Below are 15,149 nucleotides of genomic sequence, written 5' to 3' on the forward strand. Positions count from 1 at the left end.
AAGTGTCTAAGGGAATTGAGAATTAATCAGTCACCATATAACGTTGAAATTAAGGTATTTACTATATTTTATTCCTATTTCGGGAAATTATTAATTAATTATTTATTCACAATAACTCCACGCCGCTAGTTCAAATATTGGTCCAATCGAAACTCCTCTACAGGAGTAAACCTGAACTTTAAAAACAGTATTAACTCAACAGTTTCTCAGAAGAAGGCTCTGTGTGAATTATGAAGTGTTTTTGTTTGTCATTGATCAAGAAGTGTGGACGTTCTCTACCAGATGTCTCTACAAAAACTATGATCATGCACTCTGGTGCAAAGGAATGTACCTTCTTGAAGAAATTTTGTATTCATAAGTTTTGTGTTTACTAAATTTTGTTTTGTGGTTTGTGGGTTGGCAACATTAATCCTTTCTTTCTGCCTGTTTTTAGTTTAACCAATCACTAATTTCTGTAATTAATTTTCCTCCAATCATTGCTTTCTTCTTCGAATTTCCATGTGTAATTATTTATCTACCAATAAAATTGGGGGTTGTGTCTACTCTTTCCTGAAAGGTCTCGAATTTTCCACGAGAGTTTAAAAACTGCTGATTTTCTTGTCTCGAGGCCACTTCAGTAACATCTAGAGTAGTGTCTGAATATGTAGCAGGGGGCGGGGAGCGCCTCTTTCTTCGGACAGCAGTTCTTCAACAAGGTAATGGCCTTTTAACATCTTTATTTCTTGCTAGCTCAGCAGTTTAACTCTCGGGGAGGGTTCGAAACTTTTAATATGTAACCAATCTCTTTAAAATGTAAATCCCTTTTATCTCTAGGTAAAAACTACAATCTCTTTAACTGTAAAGCGGGGATAGAGAGTGCTTCACCCTCTCGAGCTCCCCTTCATTTTGAAATTGAGGTGACTACATTTTCATAACCGTTTCTTCTCTTCCTTAATGTATTAACGTTGTTTTTTTTTTTTTTTTTATACGAGTCACCTCCTTAGCTTGAGATTAGCCCTTGTGTATCGGCCTAGAGCCACTTAGGTTTTAATATTCTGTATTTAGGAGTGCAAGTTCACGTCTCCAGTCCTTTCTGTACTTTGTGCCATAACTTAACCTGATGTTTTGTTTTCTTCATGCGAAGGTCCTGTAGGTTGGGTATTAAATACCCCAGTTTCTTTGTGTGCCTTGAGGGCAGATAGTAGTGAAGTTTGTTGGGGCCTTTGATAGGCTTGTCAAATTGAGAGCAAGTCCGCTCTTTTTGGTATTATTAAGCGGGAGCAAGAGCTCCAGGTAATTAAGGGTTTACTGCCCTTTGATATTTTGTGATTGTGAGCTGAGAGCTCAAGAATTGATTAATTTGGGCCCGTAGCCCAGAATTTGTAAAGACCACTTAACTGGTGTTTTGTAAAGCGGCATTGTACCTGATTTTCTTTGTTATTTCCCCTAGTGGAAACTGGTTAACTTGTTGTTATTTGTTGTACGCTCAAAATTCTATGTTACCATTGTTAAGTTTTGAAAATATAACCTTTAATGAAATTTTAATTCATCTTTCGGACTTGTAGTTAGACCCATTCCAGCCCGCACCTTCTTTCACCTCTAACTACCACGAATATCTCCGTAACAGTTATAAATTATTGAATCATTGCGCGGGGCCATTCCTTACACTGAGTCCTATACGAGTTGTAATCATGAATTTAGAGTCGGATGCCTTTCCTGAAACACAATTCTTTCAACTGAAAATCGCACTTCAGTGACACTGGGGTTCAAACCACGGTCACTAAAGTCAGAGGCTAGCAGCGAAGCTAACATAGGAAAAGCAAGCCAATTTTTCTCACTTATTCTACTATATTATAAAGGAGGTAGCGAGCGGCTTGTTTCAAGCTCCGGCGACTGTGGTTCAAATCCCGACAGATTTTCACTTTATAAATAATGAGTGAGGAAGGACAACCGACCCGCAATTCATGGCGACAACTTCTTCTTGAGTGTACTTCCCACGCGCAGGCGGGCTAAGCTGTGAATGATGATGAGATGGTTCAAAGATTATAACAAAAATATTCAATTCCAAAAGGTGATGCGATAAATAATTCCTCATTATAGGAATTTTTATTTATTTTCACATTGACAGTAACAGGAACATTGTTGACGGTGATTGTGGATGCAAAGCAGGCCAGTTGAAACGCTGTAAGGATATTGCTGCTTTGTGTTCCTTTATTAACTCTGAGAGGGACTCCTCCAAAACAACCATAGTGCAGCAATGGAAAAAGTAAACCTAAGTGTGCTCGTAAGGATCTATATTCGAAAGGAGAGAAGATAGCAGAACTGGTGAAACCATACGTCCACGTTGCTGAACGAATAGAATCAACCACTTTCAATAAAACTTGTTTGTACCAACGAGTAAAAACATATTGAGTGTGTCCTCACTGATATGCTTAAAGCCGAATGTGGTGGCAAGTTCCATTCTACAAAAAGGTATAGATGATGCTGTAGAACGTAGCGAAATTGAGGATTTGATCAAGTGTCTGAACGAAGTACAAACTCAGAATACCCATGCAGTCCATAGGTGCTATTTTGTTACAAAAATGACCTCTGTTAACTTATCAATCAAACCCGTGAATTATCTCGATTTATTGCCTCAATATGTGCAACTATTTTATATCGCAAATGTTACAGTTACAACAGAACAGATGTACAAAATTGCATTTGACACAGGGTTTCAATATCGCTATGCTGCATGGTTCAAACAAAGAAAATTACGCCAGCCAGCAAGCTGATCAGATTAAGACACTGAGAAGTGGTGATTATGATCAGCTTGCAAGGTCATTTCTAATTTCCTCATCCCTTAACACTCCTGCGATGAGGTACGGTAGGAACACTGAACAACTTGCGGTGGCTGAGTACTGCAAACTCAATGACTGTTTTGTAAAACAAGTGGGAGTGTGTATCAAAGTAGAGCACCCATTGCTGTGTTCGAGACCAGACGGGATAGTATTTCATCCCAATGGCTTTTCTCTCCTGGAAATTAAGTGTCCTTTTTCGTGTAAAGGAAAGCCTATTATTAAAGAGAAACGGAGCAGTGTGCCGTATTTTTATGTGACACAACGAGATGAAATTAATATTAGAGATTGTCACGTCTACTACACCCAAGTGCAGATATCCATTTATGTTTTGAACATCAACTTATGTGAACTGTTTGTACATTCTCCTAAAGGAAGTATCACTGTGAAAATTTCAAGGCATGAGCAATTCCTGTGTACTGCCATTCCCTTATTGGAAAGGCTTTATTTTCAGTATTATCTGCCATTAATTCGGAATATGTCGTTACGGGTACCGGTAGTGTCACAATGAGGGGCACGTGTATGCACTTTTATCTTTTTATTTTGCTCACTGGCGTACTTCAAAGTGTTCAATGCAGAAAACTAACAGTAACAAAGATACATTGTATTCGGTCCCAAACGCTATCAGGGGTTGAGGAGACATTGCTTTCTCTTTTTTGGCCAACGTTGAGAGGCATACCATACTGTAAAACCCACCTTATGTCTCATAATAAAACAGGGTGGACACAACGAGGCTAAAGGTCTCTTGAGTTGACCCCTCATCGGCGACATCCTTGTCTGCATAGTGTCTCTCTCCCTCTCCTATATATTTTCACCCTATTAAATCATATTTCTTTCTTTCCTAATCTGTTTACCCTCCAGGGTTGGTTTTTCCCTCGGACTCAGCGACGGATCCCACCTCTAGCGCCTCAAGGGCAGTGTGCTGGAGCGTGAGACTTTGGGTCAGGCGATACCACTGGGGAGGATGACCAGTACCTCGCCAAGGTGGCATCACCTGCTATGCTGAAAAGGGCCTTGAAGAAGGAATGGGAAGATTGGAAAGGACAGGCATAGATTAGGGAAGGAGCGGCCGTGTCCTTAAGTTAGGTACCATCCCGTCATTTGCCTGGAGGAGAAGTGGAAAAGCACGGAAAACCACTTCGAGGATTGCTGTGGTGGGAATCGAACCCACCTTTACACAATTGACCTTCCGTGGTTGAGTGGACCCAGTTCCAGCCCTCGTACCACTTTTCAAATTCCGTGGTTGAGCCGGGAATCGAATCCGGTGGTGTCAGCTAATCACACTAACCACTACACCACAAAGGCGGACGGCATGTTCTTACGTTGTGAGATCAGCCTGCAGAATGTAAAACTCTCTCTTATGACATTTAATTTTTTGAAATGTAGTACACCGGTGACCGGCCTCCGTGGCGCAATGGGTTAGCGCGTTCGGCTGTTAACCGAAAGGTTGCAGGTTCGAGCCCACCCGGGGGAGGGTGACGAATTTTATTCGAAATCTGTACCTCGATTCCATCGTACATAAAATAGGTTATCCAAGAATTTACAGTGTTCATAAACCTGTATTGTATTATAAGAAGACGCTACATAGAGGGGCTTATCAGCCTCAGTGGCATGTAAATCACGATCAATAAATTCAATTCAATTCAATTCAATTCTCTCGTTCACAACTAGTGGCCAGGTTTGAGGCTACATTAAAGTACTGTTCTTCGGCATTACGGGAATTTTTTAAATATTGTGTAGACACCGGGGACGCCTGGTGAAACTCTCGAGTTGACCCCTCATCGGCGACCTCCTTGTCTATATAGTGTCTCTCTCCCTCTCCTATATATTTTCAGCCTATTAAATCATATTTCTTCCTTAATCTGTTTACTCTCCAGGGTTGGTTTTTCCCTCGGACTCAGCGACGGATCCCACCTCCAGCGCCTCAAGGGCAGTGTCCTGGAGCGTGAGACTTTGGGTCGGGGTATACAACTGTCTAGAACCAGTACCTCGCCCAAGTGGTCTCACCTGCTATGTTGAACAGGTGCCTTACGGGGGATAAGAAGATTGGAAGGGTAGATAAGGACGAAAGAAGGATTTGGCCGTGGCCTTAAGTGGAGTAGAAGTGTAGAAGTGGAAAACCACGGAGAAGCACTTCCACGATTGCTGGCGTGGGAATCGAACCCATCTCTACTCAGTTGACCTCCCGAAACTGAGTGGACCCCGTTCCAGCCCTCGTAAAACTTTTCAAATGTCGTGGCAGAGGCAGGAATCCAACCAGGGCCTCCGGGTGGCAGCTAATCACACTTTCCACTACACCACAGAGACGGACATTAAATCATGTTTGTTACGGAGTTATCCGTGTTAGTCAGAGGTGAAAGAAGGTGCGGGCTGTAATGGGTCTAAGTACAAGTCCGAAAAGTGAATTTAAAATTTAAATAAAGGTTATATTTTGAATAGACAACAAGAGTTAACCGAAGTTTAGATAGAATTTGAAAACTTAACAAGTCAACAACAAGCCAAAATCAGGTACAAAGAAATCACAAGATTGAGGGGGGTTATTACAAGATCTGGGCTTCGAGCCCCAAGTATAATTTCTGAGCTCACAAAATACCAAAGGGCAGAAAACCCTTAATTACCTGGAGCATTAGCTCCCGACTTTACATCTCAATCCTCTCTAAGGCCCTTTTACCACAACACCATAAAGAGCTGACCCGCTCTCGATCTTTCAAGCCTATAAAGGCAATAACAGACTTTTACACAAACTGCCATCAAGGCATAATAAAGAAACAGAGGTATCTCGTACCCAATCTACTGGGCGTTAGTGTGCAAAAACTAGGTTAATTTAAATGGCCCAAAACAGAAAGGATGGAGGCGTGAATTTGCACTCCTAAATCTACATTTTAAAACCTAAGTGGCTCTAGGCCGATACACAGGGGCTAATCCCAAGCTAGGGAGGTGACTCGTATGAGAATACTTTAATACATTAAAGAAGAGAAGAAACGGTTACAAAAACGTAGTCACCTCAATTTCAAACGAAGGGGAGCTCGAGAGGGTGAAGCACTCTCTATCCCCGAATTAAAGTTCAAGAAAACTGAAGTTTACCAGGAAAAGGGATTACATGTTTATTAGTTTACATATTAAAGGTTTCGAACCCTCCCCGATAGTTGAACTGCTGAGCTAGCAAGAAATAAAGATGTTAAAATGCCATTACCTTGTTGAAGATCTGCTGTCTGACGAACGAGGCGCTTCCCGCCCCCTGCTACATATTTACACACACTGAGTTAGATGTTATACTAGTGGCGCGGAGACAAGAAAATCAGCAGCTTTTATACCCTCGTGGAAAATTCGAGACCTTTCAGGAACGAGAAGACAACCCCCCCCCAATTTTATTGGTTCACTAATAATTACACATGGAAATTCGAAGAAGAAAGCAATGATTGGAGGAAAACTAATTACAGAAATTACGGATTGGATAAATTCAAAACAGGCGGAAAGAAAGGATTAATGTTGCCAACCCACAAACCACAGAACAAAATTTAGTAAAGACAAAACTTATGAATACAAAATTTCTTGAAGAGAGTTCATTCCATTGCACCAGAGTGTATTACCATAGTTTTGGGTAGAGACATATGTTACAGAAAGTCCACACTTCTTGATTAATGAGAAACAAAAGCAAATCAAAACCACATAGTGACATCTTCTGATAACCAGAAGAGTTAGTTCGGTGGTTAAAGTTCCGGGTTTCTCCGGTAGAGAAGTTTCAATTGGCGCAATATTTGAACTTGCGTCGTAGAGGTGTACCGCCCAGTACAGACCTCCCTCCCCAAAGGTCCTTCCAAGGGGTGGCACAGAAGAAAAAATAATGTTCAAAACAAAGTCCAAGTTTGTTGCTGGTTAGTTCAAGAATAATTTAGAAGAGAAAATCTAATTTTTTTGTAGTCGGAGGTCTCTCAAGTTGTTTGATATAGATGGATGTGACTAGTTTAAGTCCAGCTTTAGAGTTTCTTTGTTGTAGTAGAATTGCGAAACAAAACATTAATCCATGGAAGTAAAATTTTTCTAAGTCCACCAAAGGTTGTATTGAAGCAATTATTAATTAAGAAATAAAGTGTACATGTAACTGTTGAAATACATTAGCTGCCGATTAATTTTGACGACAAGACATGCCGCCGCTGCTTGTGTCCAGTGGAGGCCGCTTGGACCCCTCAAGTACCCTGAGATACCTCTCCCCCGCTACTATGAGAGGGGTAGTCGTGGTGAAGCACACCGCAGATGGGAAGTTTGTTTACAGTCCTCGAGCAGGTTGCAGGAGGTGCGCCGCACATCAGCCTTGGCCGGAAGGAGGGCTCCGGCTCGCCGTACAGTGGTTGACCTCACTGGAGTGGAGTGGGCCCGTACCCCACCTCAGTGGCGGTACGGCGCCGCACGGCTGCGGGGGCACTGAAACAGTAAGATCTCGGCGGCAGAATTTTTGTAGTAATATAATGTTTTAGGGTACTGTCTTGGAATTGAGGCTGAGATTTTAAGTAGCTAGCGCCCCTAACGGAAACAGCTGCAGTCGTTTGATGGGGTAGTCACGAGACCATTGACAGTGCAGTTCATTACAACCAGGGCAGTAAGCTTTGACTTGTGATTGTAAAATACATAGGTAAAGCCGGACAATAAAGGCTTCGACTGTAGCAGTGACCGCTATAATTTATGTGGGGTTTCAGACAGTGCAACACTCAGATTATTTCCGGGAATCCACGCTAAAGAAAGATGCAGATTTAAATAGCAGTAACCATGTCTTTGACGTGAAGGAAAGATTAGGGCAAGAAATATACGGCAAGTGTCTAAGGGAATTGAGAATTAATCAGTCACCATATAACGTTGAAATTAAGGTATTTACTATATTTTATTCCTATTTCGGGAAATTGTTAATTAATTATTTATTCACAATAACTATAGTTATAAATTATTGAATCATTGCGCGGGACCATTCCTTACACTGAGTCCTATACGAGTTGTAATCATGAATTTAGAGTCGGATGCCTTTCTTGAAACACAATTCTTTCAACTGAAAATCGCACTTCAGTGACACTGGGGTTCAAACCACGGTCACTAAAGTCAGAGGCTAGCAGCGAAGCTAACATAGGAAAAGCAAGCCAATTTTTCTCACTTATTCTACTATATTATAAAGGAGGTAGCGAGCGGCTTGTTTCAAGCTCCGGCGACTGTGGTTCAAATCCCGACAGATTTTCACTTTATAAATAATGAGTGAGGAAGGACAACCGACCCGCAATTCATGGCGACAACTTCTTCTTGAGTGTACTTCCCACGCGCAGGTGGGCTAAGCTGTGAATGATGATGAGATGGTTCAAAGATTATAACAAAAATATTTAATTCCTAAAGGTGATGCGATAAATAATTCTACATTATAAGAATTTTTATTTATTTTCACATTGACAGTAACAGGAACATTGTTGACGGTGATTGAGGATGCAAAGCAGATCAGTTGAAACGCTGTAAGGACATTGCTGCTTGGTGTTCCTTTATTAACTCCGAGAGGGACTACTCCAAAACAACCATAGTGCAGCAATGGAAAAAGTAAACCTAAGTGTCCTCGTAAGGACCTATATTCGAAAGGAGAGAAGATAGCAGAACTGGTGAAACCATACGTCCACGTTGCTGAACAAACAGAATCGAAAAAACTTGTTTGTACCAACGAGTAGAAACATATTGAGTGTGCCGAATGTGGTGGCAAGTTCCATTCTACAAAAAGTTATAGATGGTGCTGTAGAACGTAGCGAAATTGAGGATTTGATCAAGTGTCTCGGACACAGCGCCACAGTGCCACAAGGGCAGTGTCCTGGAGCTTCAGACTCTTGGTCGGGGATACAACTGGAGAGAATGACCATTACCTCGCCCAGGCGGCCTCACCTGCTATGCTGAACAGGGGCCTTGTGGAGGGATGGGAGGATTGGAAGGGATAGGCAAGGAAGAGGGAAGAAAGCGGCCGTGGCCTTATGTTAGGTACCATCGCGGCATTCGCCTGGAGGAGAAGTGGGAAACCACGGAAAACCACTTCCAGGATGGCTGAGGTGGGAATCGAACCCACCTCTACTCAGTTGACCTCCCGAGGCTGAGTGGCCCCCTTCCAGCCCTCATACCACTTTTCAAATTTCGTGGCAGAGCCGGGAATCGAACCCGGACCTCCGGGGGTGGCAGCTAATCACGCTAACCACTACACCACAGAGGCGGACGTTACATTTACAACAGAACAGATGTACAAAATTGCATTTGACACAGGGTTTCAATATCGCTGTGCTGCATGGTTCAAACAAAGAAAATTACGCCAGCCAACAAGCTGATCAGATTAAGACACTGAGAGGTGGTGATTATGATCAGCTTGCAAGGTCATTTCTAATTTCCACATCTCTTAACACTCCTGCGATGATGTACGGTAGGAACACTGAACAACTTGCGGTGGCTGAGTACTGCAAACTCAATGACTGTTTTGTAAAACAAGTGGGAGTGTGTATCAAAGTAGAGAACCCATTGCTGTGTTCGAGTCCAGACGAGATAGTATTTCATCCCAATGGCTTTTCTCTCCTGGAAATTAAGTGTCCTTTTTCGTGTAAAAGAAAGCCTATTATTAAAGAGAAACGGAGCAGTGTGCCGTATTTTTGTGTGACACAACAAGGTGAAATTAATATTAGGGATTGTCACGTCTACTACACCCAAGTGCAGATATCCATTTATGTTTTTTTTTTCTTCGGGGGGCCCCCGAAGCCCGCTCCCCCCGCGTGACCATCGACTCAATCTACATGGCCTCCGACATGCTATTAGTTCTAAGAAGAAAAAGATAGCAGGGAGGAGTGGAAGTGTGATACTACAGGAGTATCTGCCTGTCCCCATGCTCAGCATGCTACCAGGCCAGATGTGGTGGTGGGTATCAATAGTGGTGTAATCAGGTAGTAAGGGTCAGGACAAAACCACATAGGCGGAAATAGAAAGATGCCTACATGTAAAACCTGACATTTTGTAGATAGCACATGCAAGGATGTGGTTCTGGAGAGGTCCAGGTAATTGTGTTAGTTGGGAATAGGTATCATGCACCGTCATAAGCCTATTCCTCGCCATTCCAGTTATTCAGGGGATCAGTCCTTCTGGGCACTGCTGTGACTAGCGCGGGCCGTGCCGGTTGCCGAGCCATGCGGCAATAGCCACTAGTGCCTGCCGCACCGCCCGACCCCCTTGAGGTCCCTCGTACCCAGTCTCCAATCCCGGAGAATGAGGCCAAGCCCGCCGAGGCGGGGACCTGCTGGATGGTTGTGGGACATGGCGCCGGGCCTCCTTCCTCTCTGCCCGCGCCATGGCCCGGTATACAGGGCAACTGCGATGGGAGGCCGGGTGGCCCCCCGCGCAGTTGGCGCACACCGGCGCCTCCCTAAGTGTAGCGCAGGCCGTGTAATGGTGATCACCACCACAACGGTTGCACCTTACTTGGAGCCCACAGCTGACCTGTCGGTGGCCCCACCTCAAACAGCGGAAACACTGCAAGAGCTGTTGAGGGGGACGTTCTGTTCTCACCTGACTGCCGCTACCTGCTGAGGTCCTCTCCTGATTGGTTCCTCGGTCGACTGCTGTCCTGGGTTTCAGCTGGGCAGTCCTCTCGTGATGGGCCGGCGTCGCCTTCTGCTTCCTGGTCCGGCGTCGTCGTCTTCTTCTTCCCTGGGGTTTCTTCTCGGCAGGGGAAGAGGCCTCGTCCTGGTGGCCCTCCTCCCGGCCTGGTGACCCCGGGGTGGCTGGTGGCTCCGCTGCGTCGCCGTCTTCTTCCTTCTCCTGGCTGGCGGCGGCGGCGTCGGCGTCGGTCGGTGCTAACACTCGACTGCGTTCCCGGTTCTGGAGGGCGCACATCGAGGTCTGCAGCTCGACAGACACGATGGCAGGCTGGGCCTGGGTAGCAGTCTCCGAACGCCATGGGGCGTCCTTTTCCACTGCTGTGCTGCCATCCGCCATCAGGGGCGCCTTCCTAGATTGCGCCCGGGTCACAGGCCCTTCCTGGTAGGCCCGGGTCTGTGACCACTTCGTGGAGGTGGCCCTTGGAGGAGCGGTCTGCGTCCACTTCGCAGTTCCGAGTCGCTCAGCCTGGGTCGCACAGTCGCGGCGCCAGGGGGATGCATGCTCCACCTCCGTAGTGGCGTCGGTGGTCTCCGGCTGGGTGGCTTGGACTAGGTCGGTGTTAACCGCCCTATGCCTTAGCCTCCTCGGCGTCTGGGTGATGGCCTCCTTGGTCTCCGGCTCAGCATTCCTCCTGAGGGCGCCGGCGTTCGTCCCTGGCACGCTGTCCCTCCCAGGTAGACGGACGACCTGAAACAGAGTAGAGAGCTCCATCTCCACGTCGTGCATCCGCTCCTGGTCGTGATGCCTTATGATGAGGCCTCCTGGTAGAAAGCTCTCCACGGACATGGTGGTCGGTAGCCTCCTGCCTCCCTGGAGGGGGCGCCGCACTCTGTCCAGTACTAGGGCCCGTTCGGAATGAACAGGGCGACCTAGCCTGTAGTAGACGAGCAGCGCCTCATACTCCGGATCGGTATAGCCCTCAGAGAAGAAAAATCCTTCAGGGGGGTCGCACCCGTCCCTGTGCGGCTCCGTCTCCACCTCGGTCTGCGACGCGTCCTGCTCCTACGGTGAGGGCGGTGTCTTCGGTTCGGGGTGGTCCTCCATCCATTGCCGCGTTGGGTAGAAGCGGCCTCCCCTGTAGATAACTCCTTTCGCCAACGCCATGCCATGGGGACCGTCCCTGAAGTTCGTCGTGGCCATCCTGAAATAAAATCCTGAAAGAGAGAAGCGAGCACTGAGAAGTGCTCAGCTTAGACAAAGCTCCTTCGAAGATGTACTAACAAGTACAGCTGCCTGACTGGTACTGGGAAAGTACAGAGCGCCTGGTAAGGAGAGAGAGAGAGCGAGCGGGAGGAACACGTCCTTCCACTACGGCTGTCGAACTCGTCCTGTATCCATTTATGTTTTGAACATCAACTTATATGAACTGTTTGTACATTCTCCTAAAGGAAGTATCACTGTGAAAATTTCAAGGCATGAGCAATTCCTGTGTACTACCATTCCCTTATTGGAAAGGCTTTATTTTCAGTATTATCTGCCATTAATTCGGAATATGTCGTTACGGGTACCGGTAGTGTCACAATGAGGGGCACGTGTATGCACTTTTATCTTTTTATTTTGCTCACTGACGTACTTCAAAGTGTTCAATGCAGAAAACTAACAGTAACAAAGATACATTGTATTCGGTTCCAAACGCTATCAGGGGTTGAGGAGACATTGCTTTCTCTTTTTGGCCAACGTTGAGAGGCTTACCATGCTGTAAAACCCACCTTATGTCTCATAATAAAACAGGGTGGACACAACGAGGCTAGTTCATTTTAATTTGAAGGAGAAGTCCCCTACAATAAATGTTAATGTCAATTCCTTGCTGGGAGATGAGTGTAAGTTTCGTTTACTTTTACTCGTTCGATTCTCCATTCTTTCAGTTAACACCGCTAGGAACTAACTCGAGCGCTGGCTTGCAGCTTACCCACTGATCTCTATGCATGGATCGCTGATGGCAGGTCTCCGCTGCAGGAGAAAGTACGCCAAGTTGAGCGCGCGGTTGGCGTACCCAACCTAGAGCTCTCCTTATGGGGAAGCAATGATAATATAGTCAATTTGAAGTCGCAATTAATGGCGCATTGGAATAATTAAAAATATAGAGACATGTTCACTCAAAGCATAAGGACATTGGGATCTCTGACACGTCATTCCGAGGTGAGTAAATCTCCGGGATAGCAATAAACATGAGTGTATAATAACGGCCGACAAATATTAACTTAGGTGCTGAATACATGCAATTAGCGATCGGTAACACAATACGAGTGAAAACCAGTTTCTGGAAACATTGCTGTAAATTGTATACGTGTATGTCACGAAATTATGCATTCTTAAAATGATGTACCTATAAACGTAGCTCACTATACAGGCCTAGATTCGACATATCGTAATCGGTGCTTGATAATGAATTTCTGTTTCCTGTTTCCATGAAATAACGCGCATATTATCAAATTAAAATATCATTGAAGCAAATGTACACATTTATAAAACCAGCAAATATTCAAAACTTGTCAATATATCACATTACCTGCAGCTTAATTTACTATTACAGACCTCTTTAATTAAATTCAGCTAGCAAAGCGATATTGATAGTCATCATCAGAAATATGTAACACCAGTTAAATGAGTCCCAAGTACCACGAATAGTATAATGGGATAGCCCCAAACACCCACCACACTTTCCCTTCTCCCACCACTCCAGTGTCTGAAACCCATAATTATTACTGATGTAAATAAGGTCTAGAATTCCTCCAGACTTCATTTTCTAAGAATAAGGTCACGTCTATTCATCGAAACCGTCAGTTTAATTATGAGAAATTAAAAAAAAGGTAAATCTTTACTTGCAGTTAGTGTTCAGTAAAATTGAAAACAGTTGGCTGTACATCACTTCTAAGGTGTACAGTTTGTCCATTTCTATCAAAACAGTCTTCCTCTAAGTGATCCGAGCAGAGAACAGCTGTTTTAGAAGGCTCCCAATTCTCCCGCCTGATACTCCTAATCCATGATCTTAGAAGTTCGGGTCTCGAGAAAGGAAACCTACAAAAATTTATTGCCATTTTGCTCCCGGAATATGCGATAAAAGATACAATAAACCTAAAACTCAAAACACTACCCTAGGAAGATTCTTATGTAAAGTATAAAACTCCCCAATGAAATGATTTCTCCTTCTGCTGATCGGTTCTGTTTCTACATCCATAAGCTGAACACTGCGGTATGTTAATACCCCGTAGAATGTTTCTTCATTCATATTTCAGATAAACACGTACATATTTAAATTGAATCTTGTAATCCACAAGTATACTACAAGGCAACGAACCTAAATTCGTAAAATACACTACTATTTACTTTGCAATAACACAGCACAGAAGACTCGTGGAACTACAATCAAGAGACCTGGCGTCACTGAACTAAGCATAAACAAAGCAAGCGCGCTCCTCGTGATCTACTGCACCGTGCGCTCGCTGCCATCTTACTACGCCGGTCATCTTCTATTCGGCTTACTGCTACCCAAGCTACCAGCCATCCAGGTATAGAGATCAGTGAGCTTACCCCATCAAACGTTTTCTGAGGTAATCGCAAGAGCGCACCTCTCTCCATTCGCACGGTCCCAATAGAGTCAGTACCTCGCCCAAGTGGCCTCACCTAGTCCGGTGTGAGCTGTGGCAGAGAGCGGTTCGCTGTACTCTGCCTTCCTTGCATGTGAAGTTGGTGCGTTAATATTTTTCAGTAAAGTACAGTACAGTGACAATGGCAACCAATAGCATTAGGCGAAATACAATAAAATGTGCATTTACCGACGAGACAAATAAACCGGGGCCAGCAGAAATTCATGAGTGGATTCAACAAACCTTAAAACTTACCGTGGATCAACTGGAAGCCATTCAACTCGATATTCTGGAAACCGCTGTTTACATCAAGCTAACCAGCAAACTACTGATGGAGAAGATATTACTCACTACAAACGGAAAATCACAGGTACGAAAATGTAATGGTTCCTTCTCTGATGTTGTTATTACATGTGCAGATGATGATAGTAAGTTGGTCCGAATAATGAACCTACCAATAGAAATGCCGAACGAGAAAATAATGTCATTTTTTAACAAGTATGGGAAAGTCAGGGAAATTAGAAATGAAAGATGGTCTTCAACTTACATCTTTTTTTTTTTTTGCTAGTTGCTTTACGTCGCACCGACACAGATAGGTCTTATGGCGACGATGGGATAGGAAAGGCCTAGGAGTTGGAAGGAAACGGCCGTGGCCTTAATTAAGGTACAGCCCCAGCATTTGCCTGGTGTGAAAATGGGAAACCACGGAAAACCATCTTCAGGGCTGCCGACAGTGGGGCTCGAACCCACGATCTCCCGGATGCAAGCTCACAGCTGCGCGCCTCTACGCGCACGGTCAACTCGCCCGGTCAACTTACATCTATAACATTTACAGTGGTATCAGATCTATGCGAATAGAACTTAAAACTGCCATACCACCCATCGTGGCCATAGAGGGATATAAAGCGCAGGTAATATATGAAGGGCAACCTAAATCTTGCTTTTACTGCAACGCTACGGATCACTTTAGACAAGATTGCCCTATACGGCGAGGTGGGAACGACAACAAAACAGGGCCAAGGTTACTCGGTGATATCGTTGCGGAAAGGGAACATCACACTGATTCACCCGCTGTGTTAGAGGTGGATACTATACCCAC

The sequence above is a fragment of the Anabrus simplex genome, chromosome 3, assembly GCF_040414725.1.
Source record: "Anabrus simplex isolate iqAnaSimp1 chromosome 3, ASM4041472v1, whole genome shotgun sequence".
Taxonomy (NCBI): domain Eukaryota; kingdom Metazoa; phylum Arthropoda; class Insecta; order Orthoptera; family Tettigoniidae; genus Anabrus; species Anabrus simplex.